This window comes from Diadema antillarum, unplaced genomic scaffold, assembly GCF_040938485.1.
Source record: "Diadema antillarum isolate AM-2024a unplaced genomic scaffold, OU_Dant_1.0 seq00001110_RagTag, whole genome shotgun sequence".
NCBI classification, from domain to species: domain Eukaryota; kingdom Metazoa; phylum Echinodermata; class Echinoidea; order Diadematoida; family Diadematidae; genus Diadema; species Diadema antillarum.
Window position 1 is genome coordinate 135,743 of NW_027271926.1, and position 20,432 is coordinate 156,174.

General features: G+C 37.8%; 1 protein-coding gene across 1 annotated transcript in view; it reads right to left on the bottom strand.

Annotated features, from left to right (window-relative positions):
- LOC139743828 (polyamine-transporting ATPase 13A3-like) overlaps positions 1 to 10,121 on the bottom strand; it is a 72,394-nt gene extending 62,273 nt beyond the window's left edge. Inside the window, exon 1 of the mRNA XM_071654284.1 lies at positions 9,410 to 10,121. The gene's annotated coding sequence lies outside the window, so the exon portion shown is untranslated. The remainder of the gene's footprint in view (positions 1 to 9,409) is intronic.
- Between the last annotated feature and the right edge of the window lie 10,311 nt (positions 10,122 to 20,432).

The window sequence follows — 20,432 nt, forward strand, 5'->3', positions numbered from 1 at the left end:
GCTTTTGTTGGGTTTATGGAGATATCTGGATTTCCTTCCACTTAAGTAGGATATTTGATATTTTTGACTTTGTGTGTCTGCATGATAATGATTGAGTTCATCTTCAGTTGTATATAACGTAAGTTGTGTATCCCTTACGTAATGTTCTGTGTGTTTTTGTGATGTACAAATTCTTGTAAAACTGCAGGACGTCTTTAGAAAGCAGTTTTGTACAACAGAAAAGGTCAAAACCTGCAGGATAACATATACAGAACATAAATGAATGATTTGAAATACGTATAAATTAACATTGTCATTGTAAGGTGGTAAAATTTTCACGGAGTTTATCATTCAAAGATGAATAAAAGTGGAACTGATATGGATCAGGCTCGCGACTATAGCCGATGGAAATATCCTCGGAGAAGATGTGTTCCTAAAGTATTCCTCTCCAACCCAGGAGAAAGGAATAAGTACCCAATGATACATACCCTATAAAATATCACTCACTTAAACGCATTATAAAAGAAATGGGAGATGAAACTACAGCGAAAAAAAAACAGTGAAATATTTTCAATTCTCCCACTTCTTTATCTAAAGTGGAAGCGAATTATGCAAAATAACTTGTTTTTCTTCTGACCTGTCTTATTGCATGTGGCTTAAAAATATCAATTGGTGGTATATTTTTTTTCCTGAGAATGAGAATGATAATTCTTTAACCTATATCAGTACATGAATAATTACTTGAGGTTGACCTTTATCTGGTAAATCAATCCCAAATTGAACTTCTTCCCAGCTTAAATTTCAAATCAACACAATTGAAAAAGGTACTGCAGCACCCCCATACCTTCCTGGCAAATTCACATGTGTAAAACAAAAATATATTTTTAAATCGCTTCCTCTTTATAACAAAAAGAATATCAATTGTTATTTATATACTCAAATTTGTGTAAATGATAATTTGTGTACACTATTCCGTGCAATAGTCTACACTGAAAAAAAGAAGATATTGATTATAGAATTGATATCACTTTTTTGTCTGAAAATCGTGTAGACTTTTATGTTTCAACATTGTAATGGTTTCTTTCCAATCTTAACCAATTCTTTCGCTGTTATATACAAGTGGTCAACGTAAGTTAACTTGCCAAGAAGAGGGTGCTCCATCTTAAGGCTTTGGGTGTTTTGAGAGCCAACTAACACAGAACACCCCATGGTATCATTGGCGTTGTACATACCGTCAAAAGTACTAGACACAGAAAAAAGGTTAACGACACTCTCCAACATCAACATAACAACTGATAACATGCAGGAATCATCTAGTTCGGAAAGGCAGCGTGTAAAGGATTATGAGGAATTTTGACACTGTTGAAGTGCTGGGAAGATATTATCTCAAAATGCAAAATTCTGCCAAGGAGAAAATGTTGGTATATCAACTCCCTCATACTCCCTAAAAAAAGTAATGCATCTTTCGGGGAGCAATGCTTTTAATCATCTGTGATTTCAGATCGCAAAGTGCACTGCAACCCTGTCGATGCACCGAAAGTTGTCCCCCTAAAGCTTAGGATATTTTGCTCATATTCAAGGTGTGGCCAGACAGAGAGAGAGAGAGAGAGAGAGAGAGAGGATGGGAGATAGAGGGAGAGAAAAGTAAAAACATAGTCCCATACACCTCCCTTCCTTTCAGCATTATCCCACGGAGCAGGCAATAACAATAAAGGCAACCAATTTCCACTTGCCATCAAATGGTAATGCAAAATGTAAGTGGAAATATAGGCTTTCGTAACGTGGAAACGCTGACAAAAAAGAGGGATAGAAATAGCAATAGATTTAAACAAAAAAGGGGAAAGGAATGTCGACGAGATTTTGGAGTGTGGTGTACCGATAAACCAGGAAACCGCTTTTGAAAATGCTTTAGATATTGGACGGTACGGGAGTTTGAAATGGCTGGAAAGTAAGACACGATGTATGAACAGACTGACTAACTGACAGACAGACAGACGGATAGGCAGATATAGGGAATAAAGAGAGCCATGCCGATTTTTTTTTCTTCTGAAACTCTTCCAACGGAGACAGAATGATGTAAATGTCTGCTTGTTTGTCTCTTTTATTCTCTCTCTCTGCAATTAAAATCGTTTGTATATATATATATATATATATATATATATATATATATATATGTTTATATATACACCTGTATACATATACATTATATGTATATAAGATTATGTATGTACATATGTATATATATATATATATATATATATATATATATATACATATATGTATATACATATATGTATATCCGTCGGGAATATATAGAGTTTGTTGAGGATTGATGAAAAGTGCTCAATGCTGTAAAGCAGATCGCATATATGTATATATATATATATATATATATATATATGTATGTATATATATATATATATATATATATATATATATACACACACACATTCAGACGTACGCATTTAAAAACGCATAAATAATATGCGTGCATGGCCATAGAGTCTGGGAAGGGAGGGAGAGCTGGTAAAGGAATTGACCACGTGATGAAAACATTGTAAATATACGGACTGATGTTTTAGCAAAATATCTTGAATAAAGAGAATAAGAGTAAAGAGTCATATTGATGATTAATCGTGAACAGAGAGCAGCAGAGATTGAGGAAAAGAAAGGAAAGGAGAAAGGGAAAGAGAGAGAGAGAGAGAGAGAGAGAGGAGGGGAACGAGGAAGAGATAGAGAGGGAAGGGGGGGGGGGCTAGAGAGAACGAGTGAATAATGTGGTAGTTGCAATAAAATGCCTGAGTTGGTATGACGGGCGGGGATGGAGCGGCGACGCGGCGGACTCGAAAAGTTGATGAGAAGGAAATGTGAATTGGGAGAACACTTAATTGGTAAGCAGGTGCAGGGATGACGGCCCCCGGACACAAACAGCTTGGCCTCTGGATGAAAGAGGACACGCCCCTTCACTTGTCATGGTCAGGCAAAAAAAAAAGGACTAAAAAAGTGCAACGTATCATTACCACATAGAGAGTGTATGAGAGGAACATGGTAGAACATACGAAGAGTTTGAAAAGTAAAAGTTGGAGTTCAACGAAACCTGATATATAAAATACATGTATAGATTTATCTTACTTTAATAATCATGACCATGACTGTATACATTTTTCTTAAAAGGGATGAGAGAAAAAAAAGCAGCTTAAAACAAACAAACAAACAAACAAACAAACAAACAAACAAACAAACAAACAAACAAAGAAACCAACAAAAGAACAACATTGAAGGAAGTAGTCACTGCAAAGAGGTAGAGTATCATAGTCCTGATTCTTCGCTATCATTAATTGGCTATAGGGTGCATGGTTTCTAAAATATATCTTAACACTAAATATCCGTGTGCTCTAAAAGGTTGACCAGCGGTTTTTCTTGTTCTGTTTTTCTTTCTCTCTTTCATTCTAGATTATAGTATATATGTATATATATATATATATATATATATATATATATATATATATATATATGCATGTGCATAAAAAGCCACTAAAGAGAGACGTGATATATATATATATATATATATATATATATATATATATATATAGAGAGAGAGAGAGAGAGAGAGAGAGAGAGAGAGAGAACCGCTAGGAAATATGATTATGGCTTATTTGTAGAGGGCTCTCTCGTATGCTTTCTCGGAAAATAAGAGATAAAAGAAAATAACAAGAACTGGAGAGAGACATCTCTCTCCGATTAGGAATAAACAAACAAACGAATATACAAACAAAACTTCAGTAAATCACAACGTTCTCTATCCAATATGTAACGCGCGTAGATATGGAAACGTGGAGACAAGAATACCATTAAAGCTGCTTTTTCGGCATCACCGTCTAATCCCCGAAGACAGGGTATCATAGCCAGGGCGGCTTGTACGCAGCCCTTGCATTACTTTGACGTAGGACGCTGTGATGGGACATGCGGTATACAGCAATAAACTACTCTACTTTTGCAGGTGCATAGAGCCTGTTTGGTACCAGAATGGTAAAGTATCTATATTCCCTCCTTATAGCTGATCACTTTCTTCGGTCTTTAATTGAAGAATCAAAATCAAACGAACATGAATTCGACGGATACTATTTGGTTATTCCACTTTTTAAAAAAGTCTTGATCGTTCGTTGTAATTACTACTTCTCCTAGGCTTGGGTTTTAAATCTTTGTAGCTGCTGTTATTTTACAAACGCAAATCTCGGTCATGTCATGGTATTGTTATGTCATCTTAAGATGTTTGGGGAGGGGGTGTTGCATCATATGATCCCGTGTAACACGAGTGTCTTAAAATCGACTATCTAGCATGTGGGGGGGGGGGGGCACAGGTAAAGGAAATAGACAAAAATGTTTCATGTTGCTGCTGATTGACAAAATTGCCCCACATCGACGCAAATACGCACTGAATTAATCCTTGTTTTAATAGTAACCATGATGAAAGAAATCATGGGCATACATACTCGAGCTGCACAATTCGAACAATTCGAACATCTTATCCACTAGACCACCAAACTTCCGCCTGAGAGCTAGTGCTGGTTCCAATCCTTTATAGCCCACAATGCAGCGGATATTGCGTAATTATTCACGTCGATGTGAAACAGCTTGCCAATCAGTTGAAAAAAAAAAACTCGACACAAAAAGTTCATTAATGTTTCCTGTTTTAAAAAAAAAAAAAAAAAATCTGGGGACATTTCATGAATAGTTTTGTCCGACAAATTTGTCGGACAATTTGCTTTCAGCCAATCAAAACCATGCAAGGATTTCGGTAGCTTGTAACAGATTGTCCAAAACAAAAACAAAAAATCTGACAAAACGCTTCATGAACCCCCCCCCCCCCCAGTTGATTCTACAAACAATCTTTGGTATTGTGCCAATATGAAGCTATAGAAACACACACGCACAAAAAAACCCAAACAAATAGGACAGTAAACAAATGCTTTAAGAAGATTCCATACTCCTTAGACCAAATCAGTCAGTAAACGGGTTGTCAGCAATATGATATCTTTCCCAGATCTATTGATAGTGACGACATATTTTTCAAACAATTCGCATGCTGGAGTGTTGCATGTTTTAAAAACAGATTTAGACATCATCATGCACCTCAGTCAGCAAATCCATCGAGAATTTCTTGAACTGAGTCACCGTGGCGTTGAATAGTATCTTAAAGCTATGGACTGGGGGAATTTTGAGATTAAATGATTTTTTATGTAGAGTATCAAGTGAATACACAAGCAAGTATAAAATCCGGAACACAACAAAAAATAATAAAACCTCTCTAAAATCTTGATAAAATCTGCTCATTTTTTTCTTTCATAGTTATTCATTGTTGATACTCCGAAATAGGTTTAATAAAGAGATTAGATTTATTGTATATAGATCATATTTCCTTACCAAGCGTATTGAAAAATAAAAGAGAGTTCAAGAGTATGTCAGTGGCTACAATTATTGGCTTCTCCCAACTTTCAGTTTGTCTTTGAAAAATCAGAACAGAAAATTCTTCTAAATTGCCTAACGAACGAGCAGCTGCACAACTAAAAGTATCGGCAATTATCCAAAGAGCTTTACCATTTCTCTCTACCCCGACCATCTCAAACGAGAGGAGGTAAAGGAGAGAGAAAGCAGAGAGACAAGCAGACAGACAGACAGAAATACAAACAAACAGACAGAGAGGAAGAGAGAAAAGGGGGGAGGGGAATATATCAGCGAGACTGAACGAAAGACAAATGACCCTCACATAGATCATGAGATGTAAAAGTTATTTTTTACGACACTATGAATCATTTTCTGTGGCTAAGTATTAATATAGTCTTTACTGTCTGTTATACTGAGCAGGTGAATACACACTGTCTTCCTGTACCCCTCCCCCTCTCGTTCGACCTGGTCCTACTTTAAAGAAAGAAAGGGTTCAGGAATCTTTCTCTTTGATTCTTTCCATGAAAATGAGAACTCCAGTCTTCAATCTGTCATCTGGGAGCAAGCCTCGTTTCTGCAGTGGAGGTGAGTGAGTTTCCAAAGATCCTTTCAACAAACATTTTTAGAACTTCTTTGTGACAGATTCTCTTGATTTGTTTATCTAAATATGTATTAATTACTTACTTTTCTGATTTTCTATTTGTGATCACTATTCCGCGTGCTGGTACGGATTCATAACAAAATAATTATTGTGTTGTAGGGACGGGGACGTCTCTGGTAAAAGCAAATAGTTTTTGCTTTGACCTAATTCTGTCACAGTCTCTCTTTCTCTATTATTGACAGTGTCATTACTCTAAACATGTTCGCGGGAACAGATGCACACAATCAAAAACGCTTGCCCACAAAAAAGAAGAAAAACAACCAAAGCAAAAAAAAAAATGAATTAAAGTTCAAATTAAATTTCAAAATGTCACGTACATCTATCACTATTTTATGCTTGCAAACATCTGATTTATCTTTTTAGTTTGAGATGTCTTTAAAGACTTTAAAGACTTTGAATGATAAGACATTGTTAAGACGGTTAAGCTGTAACCCTTCTGTACCGTTTAATGCATCGTTTACATGTATCCATTTTGATTACTCTCTTTCATTCCAACGGAGACAACATTAATTTGCCAGTAACTTATCTCTCTGTGTGTATGTGTGTGTGTGCGTGTGTGTGTGTGTGTGTATGTATGCTACCAACAATGTGTTTAGATGTAAAATGAGAATGAAGGAACCAGTACATCAAATCAAAATCGAATCAGAATCAATCAAACTTAAACATTCGACATAAAACGAATACTAACTCCTTTTTTATTCTATTTACTTTCCGTAGTTGTAGTCGGATATAAAAATCAACCAACGAATAAAAGAAAAAAAAAAACCCGGAGAAACCATATGCCATGATTCCTGTTAATTGGTAACATAATAAGAGAGGAACGCTTACGATCAAATCGATAACAAAAAGAAAATGTTTTGAACAAAAGACAGAGTTGAAGATCTTTTAGACATCCAGTAAAACGATAATAATTTTTTGAAAAGGGTTTGCTAAATTTCTGGATAAAAAAAATAAAAAAAATATATATATACAGGTAATATTAGGCACTGAGAGTCTTCATTTCCGTCATCACCTTTTAACTCAGACAGTTTAACCTGTGAATATAAATATTAAAGTCTTCAAAATGTGTTCTGGGATTGGACATGGGTTTCACTTGTTATGCGTGCGTGGATTCTACTCTTTCAGCTGTAGGAGTCAGGTATGGCTTTATACTACACGGGTCATTGTACTGACTCGTTACAGAAATTTATTCTCCCAAAAGCTTTCAAAACAACGCTTGGAAAATGAGACGTCGATTTCAGTTGGGAGAAAAATAGCAATAGTAAATGTTTCAAACACATTTCTTTACAAGGAGAGAGAAATCTGCAATGGCGATCTCTCGTAGATATAAAAAGGCAATCTGTGTATTAATCACCACGTGGTCCACCTGTCTTGCCGTGTGAGTTGTGTCTGGTAAACTGTTTAATGTGTAATTACCGCCTCGTTTGCCCAGTTCCAACGTGTTAATGCATCGAAAACACATACGCCCACGCTTTCCGCCGACAATCCACACTGTGCTTACTCCCACTCTTCGCTACTCAGCTCACACCCACACGTATACGTATCTCTCTCATTCATAAAGCAGCAGTCAGACCCTCTGCAAATTTCAAACCAGATCCTTTGCTTTTGTTCTTGTTGTGGCGACAGGGAAGGTCAAGTGATGGATTAAACGCATTTGTTCAGTGCTTTGGTCACCTCATGAATAGCCGACACACTTGATTCAATAAAATCTTCGCGACTGTAGACGCCACACTTACCGTAAAACGATTTCGCAGATGTAGTTCATACAATCAGGGGATCCTTTTTTTTTGTACGAATAGGTATGACCATAAACAAAATAAATAAAACAAATAACGTGAAGATATAAAGGGGTTTTCATAAAGGGTCGTCAGAATACTTCTTCCCAGCGAAGAAAGTTCAAAATGATAATTGAAAGGCTTTGCTTTCTGGGGAGATTTTGCTTCATTGGTGAAAGTGGATAATCACCTTTTGTCTGTTGACGTCACTTTAGGAGTTCAGTGATTTTATCAAGGCATGTCAAGAAACGGCGGTGAGTTAGCTCAGTCAATAGCGCGTCTTCCTCACAATCCAAAGGACCCCGGTTCGATTCCCGAGTCCCACTGAGCAATATTGTGTGTAATCATACCGTCCCGTCTAGTAAGAGGCATAACACTCTGTCCCTCGGATATGACAGAAAATGGAAGTCCCGTGATGCCCGTGAGTGAGAAAGTCACAACTCATGCACGTAAAAGATCCCGCTTTATTTATTCATGTCAAAGAGCATGGTGTTTAACCCGCGGTGAAGTGGTCCCGCCTATTACATCCAACTGGACCCCATGGAAGACCAGCTATTGCAGCTGATATTATGGGCTATTTAGCCATCTTCTCAGATGGAAATGAAACAAACAAACAGAACAAACAAACAAAAGGCTTGGAAACGCCCTAACTGCGGCAATTGCATGAAGGCTAATATTGGCAACAGTTATACCATGGAGGTAGTCGTTCTCTCCCACGTCTCCGACTGTAACAAAACTCGTCGAATTTCGTATGACACGTGGTCACCGAAATTTCGAGATCAAAATAACATTATGTAATACTGTCATCTTCAGTTTCAAACCAGTCAAGTTGACTGTAAGAGCCTATAGCTGATTCTATTTCTGAAAGAAAAAGTAGGGGAAAGTTATACAATAACTACAATGTTGTTTCTATTTGAAGCTTTTGAACATTTTCTCCTTTATCTTTATTTTTTTTTTGAGAGGGGATGCTGGAAAGAACACAGTGTCTCACAGCGTGTTCCTATTATATAGTCGAATATGTGAAAACAGTCGAATTTAAAGATGTGAAGATGATTTCACACAGTGGTGTGGTTTTTGACAGAAAGTACACATAATTTATAATGATGTTCTGTTTCACACTGTGAATTGATGATTCACAATGTGTTCACAATGTATTTCACACTGTGGGACACTGTGTTCTTTCCAGCAAGGGGGGGGGGGGGGGCATTTCAACAAAGGATAGGCTATTTTGATCATGGAAACCGCATGCGTGTAGACAAAAAAAAAATGTCATCGAATGAAAAGAGGAAAAGAGTTGACAATAATTGCTTTTAAAGTCCAGATAAGACACAAACTATGCAATTCATTTTGTTGTGCGCTTCGCTTTGAGAATGACACCTTTTACATCATTGACAACTTTGGTTCTAGATAACAAACAAGACGGTAAGTGTGGAATGCATTTCTGTTTCATCCATTACTTTGAGACAGTTACCAGCTGTCTAGTTATTCAGATTTCTTAAGTATATTTCGATTCAGAACACTATGGAGAGGGACTATACATTGATCTTACCTTTTCTCCTTTGGTGTCTGCGAAACGCATCGAAGAACTCACATACACGAGAGGAGTCAAATGATGAATGTTTTAAGTCCCACAGCGCGTGTCCAATCGTATATTCATGGGTCAGAATAAATTCAGCAATCGAAAAGGCCACATAGTCCACGTCTGTCTACTTCTTGCTCGTGGAGTTTTCAAACACTATAGCAATGTTTGTTCGCTTTAAGGACATGGAGTAATGGGTATAGGCTATTCCCGCTCTCTTTAAAAACACCTCATTTGATATGTCGAAGCAGAATTTTTGAGGCGACGTCAAAACAGCAACCGAGCTTGACCGGTAGGACACATTCTGTTTGAATTTCGTGCCTCTCCAGAAGCAGATTACGGCATCGGCATGCTCTTCCGACAACCTTCTTCTTACTCAGGTTCGGCGCGGTTCAGCGTTACCTTCTCAACTCGATTATGACGAGCAGTACCCGCATCCTGATTTCGCTCCTCTCTTGTACCAGTTATTACGCTGACGTGTCTGTCAAGGGGTGACCAAGGATATTCAATATCACTCGCTTGAAGAAGTCGGACGAAGCATTTGGGCGAAACTCACTTAGAGCTGGAATTAAAAGGGATTCGGTGGCGTCACACACATCTCATATTTAGATGAAGTACGGAGTCTGGACTGAGTTGGGCTCAGGTTGAGATCAAAAAACCGTAGTTCAGAGTCCAGTGTAAGATAAACATTTGCCTTTCGGGACTTCCAAACAGATCAAATCATCGGCTGCTTTTAATCAGCCATTCTAAACTCGTATTTCTTTGAATAAACATTGACTTTTACCCGTCGTGGTGTGAAAATGATAGCGATTTGAGTCTAGCCAGAAGGCAGCCAACACATTTCAGTCTGAGAGATAAGAAAATGAGAGAGAAAAAAATAATGCGCGCGAAAAGAAACAAAGGAGACAAGAAGAAACCAGCGTGCTTAATTCGGAGTAGACGCCTGGCATGTCCCGCGCATGTTGTTGTGACTGGCCCACCCTGTGGGGGGTACGACGTCACGAATGCTCCTTACAGGTGGTCCGACACGGTGGTGTTAAGGTGCCATGCCATAGCATTTGGAGAGGGGGCAGATGTCGCATCTTTCTGTCTATCTCTCTCTCTCTCTTTTTTAAGCCAAGCAAAGTAGCAGCAATTTATTATGAATGGACACTGCTCGCGGCAGGGTTGCTATACCTTCCATAGATAAATGCGACACGATGAGTATCACTCGCACAAGCTATAAGTGTGCCGACGAGAATTGACGCCTTCATAATCTGGTTTCTCGCTAGTTTTGACAGACATATCTGAAATAGCTCGGATTTATTGGCAATCAAAGATGAACGTTGTTGTTGTTTTCGTTGTTGTTGTTGTTGTTGTTACGGTTGTTGATTATGATGCTATTGTTGTTTTTAATCTCAAGATGATCTGCAGTCTTTTCTAGTAACCTGACTAATAAGGTGCCGATTGAGAATAAAGATGAGCAGACATCTTTCTTTCCATTTATTGCTTTAGAGTGTCACTGTAGTCCAACTTTGTGTTGCATTTAAGACATAAAATAAATATGATTTCAGATAACAAGATAGTGATGGGACTTTCAGGTTTCACGAGTCTCTTGGCGAAACAATCGTATATGAGTCATAACCACATATAAATTAGATTTGTGAGTGTGGTTGTGACAAAAATCATTTGTTTGAGACTGTATGTGAAACTTGAAATTCCTAAGATAATGATGTCATCGTTTAGTACGTCTCATGATGATCTAATCACAAGTGTACAATAAGATTACTGGTTCTTTTTTTATGTGGTTCAAGCACGCATATTCTTGGCATCAATTACTGCATCATCATGATAGTTAATAAGATGAGGAAAAGAGATTGAAGTTAGCTCAATGTCACACATGATGATTTTCTCTCTCTTCTTTCTTTCTATAAAACAACAACAACATGATGATTTATCATACAAATTGTCAATGAGTAATGACTTTCCATGAAATTAGGCCTATTAGGCCTATAAACAGTGTATATCTTATTTGTCCCGTTACTTTCCAGTAATTTCGACTTACATGTTTTGTTTTGGGGTTTTTTTTTTCTCACTCTGGTGACAAGATTTATGTAATCTAAAATTGGCCGCAAGTTAGCTTTATGTCGAATATTGTTTATCATGTTCTGCAGCTGTGTTTGGTCTTTTCAATTCAATTTAACCACGGACCGTATTAACCGTGCTGCTCGCTCACTAGCAGAACGCATGGTGGCGGAGAAAAAGGTGGTTCATTTGCGTAACCACGCGTGAAGCATGGTATCTTGCTGTTTTTGGCAAGAGGCGCCACGCGCCACCGACGGGATACCACACTCGTACGTTGGCCGCATGTGCGTGTCAGTTACATCCAAGTTGTAGAATCTCAATAGAGCGGAGTACCGATTAACATTGATAAAAACATACGGGCGGCATGTGTAACAGGGCCTTTACACACAGTATGCTGTTTCAAGTGGGTCGTGGAGAAAAACATGAAATGTAGAGACAACGAATACTTCAGGAAGAGAAGTCCCCGTTCCAGAGAAACAACCGTTTGGAGAAAAAACAAGTGGTAAGAAACCTTTGGAGGACATTTTACCAGCGGACGTACGCGGCATAGAAAGTGGTTTAACCTGCAGGTAAAAATGCTGCGCTGTACACTCTATGAAGAAATAGACAGGTGACAACCCCGAGGCTTCGAAAACTGGAGCCTCTTATCACGGAAATCAAACTGTAAGGCAACAACAACAACAATAACAACAATGACGCCCACACACACTTTGTAAAAAAAAGGGAAGACGGTCAGGTTAAGTCACGCATGCGTTTAGCAACGTTGTGAACGTTTCCTTTGACAGTAAGGTTCATACTTATCTTTTGTTTGAAATAATTTCAGCTGCACATCTTATTTTAGTTTTGTTTCATTTCTCAAAGAAACTACCTAGAACTATCTGAAACATTTGTCGGACACTTCTTGAAGGAGATACAGGAAATATGATGAAGACTAGTGTGCAGGTTATTATACGAGTCATTTATTGGGAATATATATTATTTATGTGGTTGGGGCTAACGTCACTGTCAGTTGTCATTGCATGTTTCTTGAAACACGTAAAACTGTTGACTCTCAGAACGTGGAAACTTTTTTATTCTTTGTCCAAGTTTATCAAAATCTCTGTCATATTGATTGCCGTTCATTGACGTCAACTTGACATGGCAATTTTCTTGAATGGTATGGCTGGTCACGATTCATATGCCTTATCATCAATATATTCTAATATCATTATGCTTGATCGCTTGATAAAATCATTGTTGGTTGCAGTTCGATTCCGGGGCTCGTTATTCCGAAGGTTCGTTAATTCGAAGGTTCGTCAATCCGAAAGTGAGATAAGGTTCGTAACGTTTTCGAAACGTTCGTTAGTACCCACCTTCTTTTCGTTTTCAGATTAACGAACCTTCGGAATGTACGCCTTAAATGCTGGGATTAAACGAACCCTAGCTACGCTATTTTCGGATTAACGAACATCTTTAAGTATAATGAATGTGTGTGTGTTTCGGAAAAACGAACATTCTGAATAGTGAATCTTATTTCAATTTTCAGAATAACGAACTTCGGAATAACGAACATCACCTTGATTTTCATGCACGTTAAGACGGAAGATGTGTCCCTTCCAGACAGTTTAATCTGAGATTAAACATCCGGTAATACCTATCAACGCTTATCAGTATGATTGATAATAGACTTTGACGACTTTCTAGCAGTATATAGAGTCGCCTAGCACATTTCAAATTGTGACCCCAGGATGAAACAAGTAAATAAACATTGAACGCAACCCCCACAGAGATTATTCCATGGTTCAGAGCAAAACGTGGCCCGAAGCAAATTGCAAAATGCCACAATTTACCGAGCAATTCAATCACAATAACGGTTCCCGTTCCCTTTTACGCGCTGTTTGCCTCCGGATGCTGCAAATATTTGCTGAACAAACATTACTTTGCTGAAGAACATGCATTCTCCTGTGTATGTTTGGAACTCTATCGTGTGACATAACAATGTTAGAAGAGAGCACCGCCATTCGTGCCGAAGCCAGAACCTAACGAAGTAAGTGAGTTATGCAGCGATAAATTTGCCCTCGTGTATTGGTACTTACTTGTAATACATGTCGCAAATGAATTAGACCATGACCAGAAAAAAAAAAAGGAATTAAAAATGAAAATGCTGCTAGCGAGGAGAACAAACGTTAACAAAATGATTGTATTGTGTTATGATAATATATCACTGCAAAATAGGGTCTCAATGGCTCATTGCAGTAGCCATGAGTCCATGTTTTAACAATCATGGATATATTAAGTCATGTTGTAACAATCAGTATGGATATGGGAATCTTCTCTTTCTTCTTTGTTTAATATTGTTGAAAAAAGGGTCAATGTGCAATTTAATTTGCCTCGTGTCTGTAGAAACTTCCTTTCGATAAAAATCAATCTTTTACAGTGATCTAAAATGTGGGTAGTGTTGTTTCTATGTATACAAACATATCACACACATCTTAATGTTGAATGTTGTTGACATAAAGTAAATGTTTACATCTACCGTAAGATATTATAATCGTAATGTTGGAAAAAAAAATTTTATCACAGACATCACCATAAAGCAATAAAGGAATGTAATCATTTTTTTTTCAGTATGCCAGACAGCACATGAGACCTTATACCGCTCCATATAATACCATTCATCAATTAATTAATTCATTCATTCATTTATTCATTCATTCGTTCATTCAATCAATCAATCAATTAATGATTAATTCATTCATTCATTCATTCAATCATTGATTCATTCATTCAATCATTCATTCAATCATTAATTAATTCATTGATTCATTCATTCACTCATGCATTTATTCATTCATTCATTCATTCATTCATTCGTTCATTCATTCATTCATTCATTCATTCATTCGTTCGTTCATTCATTCATTCATTCATTCATTCATTCATTCATTCATTCATTCATTCATTTAAAAGTTGATAAGATTATTGTCTAACATGCTCATCTTGAGCTGTTTTTCACCCACGCGTGCAAAGTTTGCTGGTTTGTCAAAGTATGAAACTGGACATCTTCCTTTTTAATACAACCGTGCCAACTTCCAGGCAAAGGGTATCAGAAAAGAGGCGTGAAAGAGCACTGTACGATGGAAGCTGAGCGATAGTAACACAACTACCAGGGACGCTGTAGGTGATATGCTCTGGAGTCCAACCGCCACCCCGCCCTCGTTCAACCTGCGTTGCACTCCGACGAAATAATAACAAAATCAAAACCGGATTGTATTGCTATAGCTACGCCCGGGGCACATGTCAGAAAATTGACAGTCTCCGGTTATGACTTGTAAACTGATACCAACACACTTGAAATGAAGAGAAAAAAGAGGGAAAAACGGGAAGAAAACACGGGAAATATGCTGGGAAAATAAGGGTGTCAATATGGGGGTAAAATTCGATAAGTTATGGACTGAGATGAACGAAAAGGCGCTGCGGGAACAGAATGAAGCTGCGTGGTGTTCATGGTCGTGTAGGATTCCGGCCAATTACAGCGTCGATGCATTTTTTATGAAGGATGAAATAAGTCATATCCTTGTAGCTGTGAAAAGGACACCAGCGCAATCTGCGCGTCAATGTGATATGTTTTTGGACTGATGGATAGCCTTTTGCTACAGTCGCATACATGTTGGAGTCCTTGAAAAATAAATGGTCCTCGGCGATCAATCAATATACTACCACAAGGAAGTATTACACTCTGGCGTCACAAAGTGGTAGTAAGGCATATGACAATGATCTCCAAGATCACGGACGGGTGTTGTATGTGGGCGAAAACGCTTTCATTACCACGGAGGCCAATATGCGGATGTACTTTCACCTTCAGCTATATGTCATTGTGACATTACACGATTAATGCAGCAAATGATAAAAGCAGGATAATGAGTTTATAAAACATATTATCAACAAAATCACTTGTAAAAGAAAAGCTTGGCACGGTAGGAGGATTGTAGAGCTATGTTGATCAGCATTTAATTTTCTAAGGATATATATCCAATCAAATGCAGAAGTCACCTCATCCTGTTTATTCACGCGTTCACCAGACAAACTACACATGAAAAGGTTTCATAGATATACATCAGTGAATGTGCCATCTCACGAGACCCACACGTGCGAGTCATACAGTCTTCGAGTTCGACATTGAAAAAAAAAAAGGATCCGTGAGTCATACAGCCCACGAGTTATATAGCCCTTAGTTAGACACTACGTAAAAATAGCCCACGAGTTCGACGTTACAACACGGGCTTAAAATGTGGGCCTTGTTTGCTTTGTGTCAAACTCATGGGCTACATGACTCGTGGATGTCGATACGTCCATACATCTACAGCTATCAAGTTACTGTACATACACACACGCACATACACAATATGTATATATGTATGTACGTGTGTGTGTTCCTAGATTTAGACCTTAATCTAGCGGAGCCTAGATAGATGGGCTCCAAGGTATATCTAACTTACCTGCAAAAAGTACTGTCTTTGTACTATAATTAATTCAGTACCGCGAGTTCAATGTCGCCATTTTTTCATGAGCAACGTGAGGATAATTTGAAACGCGTGGGGAGGGCTTTATCCAAATTGATATTGTCCTTGATTGCATTGCAAGATTAGTCCCGATTTCCAGACGAATGTATATTAGCAATAGAATAGTGTGTCAATTCTGTTACAAGCACACTCCTCGACATTGCCGTCATCCTTCAGCCTAGTAAGAGTGCTATGTGAAGAGTTTGATCGCGAACGGTTTAGGCGCCTTTTTTTTAAACATGCCAAAATAAGTCCTTCATCAGACGGAGGAAAATCAAACCTTTCCTGTGAAATCTGACTTGTTGATGTAACAAGGCATAAACTCAAAGTTATGATTAAAAAATTATATATTTTCGTATAATTTTCTTTGTTTTTTACCAGATTTGATTACAAATATCTTAAATTAACTGAAATGGAGTTAAATTGTTATGCGATGAAACTGTCAATTAATGTATAAAAGATTATGTTGAGGATTTTCGTGTTGTTTTTTTTTTTTTGTTTAGCTCCTAATCTTTAGAAGCAAAAGAAAATATGATCAAGGATTAAATGCACAGATTCTGTCAAACAAAAGAAGTGACAAGGGTTTTAAAGAAAATGAAATCAGAAATGATTCCTCATCCTATAACGCCGGCCCATGACGCCAAGACTCCTTCAAAATAATCGTCAACGTCACCAACCCTACAGTATACACCTCGACTTATGTATAATTGATAGTCTTTCCACTGTTTGAAACACGACAAATGTAACGTCAATGGGTCTGTGCGTTCACTGATATAAATCAGTATCAAAATCGTTTTTCAAATCATGAGGTTAAGTATTATCATTTGTCATGATATTATGTAAAGTTGTGACAGCTAGTAGAATTGATAAATATACTCTAAAAGCAAATCTATCGGTTTTATAGATTTGTAAATGTATCTAAGCATGCTATATGCATGTTGCAACATGTATTTATTTGTGTGTGCATGTGTGAATTTGTGAGTGTGCGGGTGTGTGTGCGTGTTTGTGGGTGTATGTGTGTGTGGGCGTGTGTGTATGTGTGTGTGTGTGTGTGCGTGCACGCGTGTGCGCGTGTGTACGGGTCTTCATGGGACTGTGTAGCTGACATTCAAACTCTGCAGGGTTATAGTCATCTTTTCGTTTTACCCGGTCGCTTTCGTAAGTTGTTAATAATTTAGAGAAAACATTAAGTATTTGAAAATTATTGTTTATTTTCATATTCCACTTCTCTTCCATCACTGTCTCGTTTTCCATTCACTTCAGATTTTCCAATATAATAAGTTTCCGGGTGATCACACCCACAACATTTTAGTCTTCTCATCATGCTCAATGAAAGGACGTTACTACAGGAGGCCTTCCCCCATTCCTTTTTATAGAATCAACCAGAATATTCAAGAACTTATAGCAGCTTTGATTTTGAAATGCTCACCAAATCAATTCATCATACACTCATCGTAAAGAAAAGAAAGAAAAAAAATGTGACCTCGTACTAATCAATCGTTGCACTTTTATGAGCTATGACGTCCGTTCGGATACTCTGTTCCCGTCAGCTTTGACAGAAAATTTGCCATTCAAGTTGTTGCGTCGCCTGAACATTTTTTTTTTCACTTGCCCGCAGGTGCAATGTTGGATTGATGAATGTCAATCTCTGTTTCATTATCAATGAACATTAAAGATTTTCAGTAAATAACTAAAATATGGCTACTGAATAAAAGAAATTTGCCTAATAGATCGATAAGTAGCCCTTTCTTATTATTCTGGAAAGTGCCATAGTGACGCTTCTCATCACTCATTTTTTTTTTTAACTTGGAATTTAAAATACTCTTCATATCTGTATGCGCGTACGGTAAGTCTTTAATCGTCATTTTTATTCATATTAGAGGAGATATGGCAGGCATCTTCGCATGAGACCATCTAATGAAAAAAAAAGTAGTTTTATACGTATCTGATGGGGAATCACACAATTAATTTTCTGGTCCAACATTTTTGAAGGCGATAAACATGATGAATAACCGTCTGCAGGCTATACACACCGAACTCAATCTTTTTGGGCCTTGTTTAAGACGGCTGATAACCGTCATCAGGAAATTGTATTTTCATTACCTCAGCCAGACTGAAGAAGATGAATGTTCTTTTAAACACTCGTTTTGTCTACTTCAAGCACGAGTCTGGATCGCGTGTTAGGTTGTGGCCATCCGACTTCCTGAAACATTCATTATGGCGACCAAGCTGGAACTGCGCTGTTAATCAACAAATTAACAGCAGGTTAGAGCGATGCGACAGATATTCCATCACACATTGAAACAAAGTCAAGCATAAGAATACCAACACCTAAACACCCACCTAAAAAAACGCATTCGTGCAATGGGATACAAAGAGGGTTGACTTTTAAATACTCATCTATCCTTAAAGATTCTACATGAGAAAATACATGCCAGTGCTATGTCCCATGAGTACACATTGTGAGGCAACTGTATTGTTTCTTGCAGCTTGAGCCTATTCCATTTTCTCTATCTATCTTTTCCCCCCTTCTTTCTTTACTCTTCATTCAGCATGTAATGTTTGAATGATCGGCGATGCGTTCTCATGGCGTTTCCACCTTCCTGTTACATTTCACTTGCAACTGACAAGTTCGTTCAAATCCTCGGGTTAGGGGGACTTTCGAAGAAATCAAACAACATGCAAGTACACGGTCAGCAACGAGTATACGGGGAGAAAGATAGAGAAGGGGCAGCAATTTCACAACACTTTGTTGATTACCAATTCAGGTCTAAATGTACAATGATCACTGGAATGTCTCCATTCTTAACAGTTATCACTTTGCGCTGACAAGCGGAATCCCAACAAATCCTAACGCGATCGATTCCCTAAAGTCCCCAAGTCGCGTTATCGTGTGGCTTGGATATGAATATTTAATTGATCCAAAGCCCGAAGGCAGAGAAAGTGACATAATGGCATCTAAAAGCTAATGGTTGCGGGGCGTCACGGGGCATGAGGAAGGTTAACCATGAGTACTTCCCAAAACTAGGTGGAGCCTGTTGAACAGACTAACGTCTCAATGGATAACGCTCCTTTCTATAATGTGATCTCTTTATATTTCAATCTTCTACCGTTTTTCTCTGTTTCCATCTTTTTCACAGACATTTCATTCTAATCTACCTATTTTTTTCGTCTCCCATTTTCTTTGTAATCATAATCATCATTCGTCAACCGGCTGTGACGTAACACCAACCTTCAAGAGGCGTGAAAATGATAGATTACCTGTTTTATGTCGGTGGATACGTCTCACATCAACTATAGTTGTTCAAATGAAGAGACTTTTACAACACCTCATGACGACAGTTTTGCACGAATATTTAAAATGATACCAGCTTTCATTTTTCTCATAGAATATATAAAGAAAAAACAACAATGGAATACGATGTTTTATTCATTGCCATATTTCAAGAATGGTAACAGTTTTCTCGACCCAAATCACATGCAATTCGTTCATTAATCTGTAATAGTGCGATTGTCTGATTTTGCCGGCTAGACAGATTCATTTATTAACTGCAGTTTCGGCAAATGCAAATAACAGACGTATGTTATACACAAGCAATTTTTGTTTGTTTGTTTGGTTTGTTCTGCTTGCTGGCGCAGAATAATTTCAGAGTCGAAACACACACTTCAATAAATTACATAATGCTCGGTAGCCTGGTTGCTCTCCGCTGTATTGTTGAAATTGTTATGACATAATGTGCGGTGGATTGCTCGCCCCTACTCTCACTGTCATGCCTCTATGTCATGTATGTGTGTGTGTGTGTGTGTGTGTGTGTGTGTGTGTGTGTGCCTGAGTGTTTTTATGTGTCTTTTATTTGCAATTCTATGTTTGCAGATATATTAAGATTTCAAATGTGTGTAAAGGTTATGCTACAATATTGCTTAGAGTAGCAGCATCGAACGCACATCGATGGAAAAGAATTTCATTTTTCTCTTCGAATCTACATTATTTTTATCCTCTTTCTCTTCTTCGAATGACGTGGTTTTTTTCGGCAAAAAAAAGTGTTAAGCACTTTAAAGACAATATACATATATAACACATTAACATGTACACACACACACACACACACACACGCACACACACACTCGCACAAACACACATATCATACATTTGGGAGATATTTTCTGCACTCCCACAAAATAATTATGATGTAGGCCTACGCGTTCATATTTTGACGTATCTCGGTTAAGAAACACGAAAAGAGTCAACACTGAAACCATGCTGAGGTGCATTACGGACCAAGCGTAAGACTGTCCATTACCGCAAAAATTGTTGCTAAGAGGATTATTATTTTGATGTAAGCTGACTAACGAAGGTTAACCTACATAGGGACTCTCTTGTAAAAAAA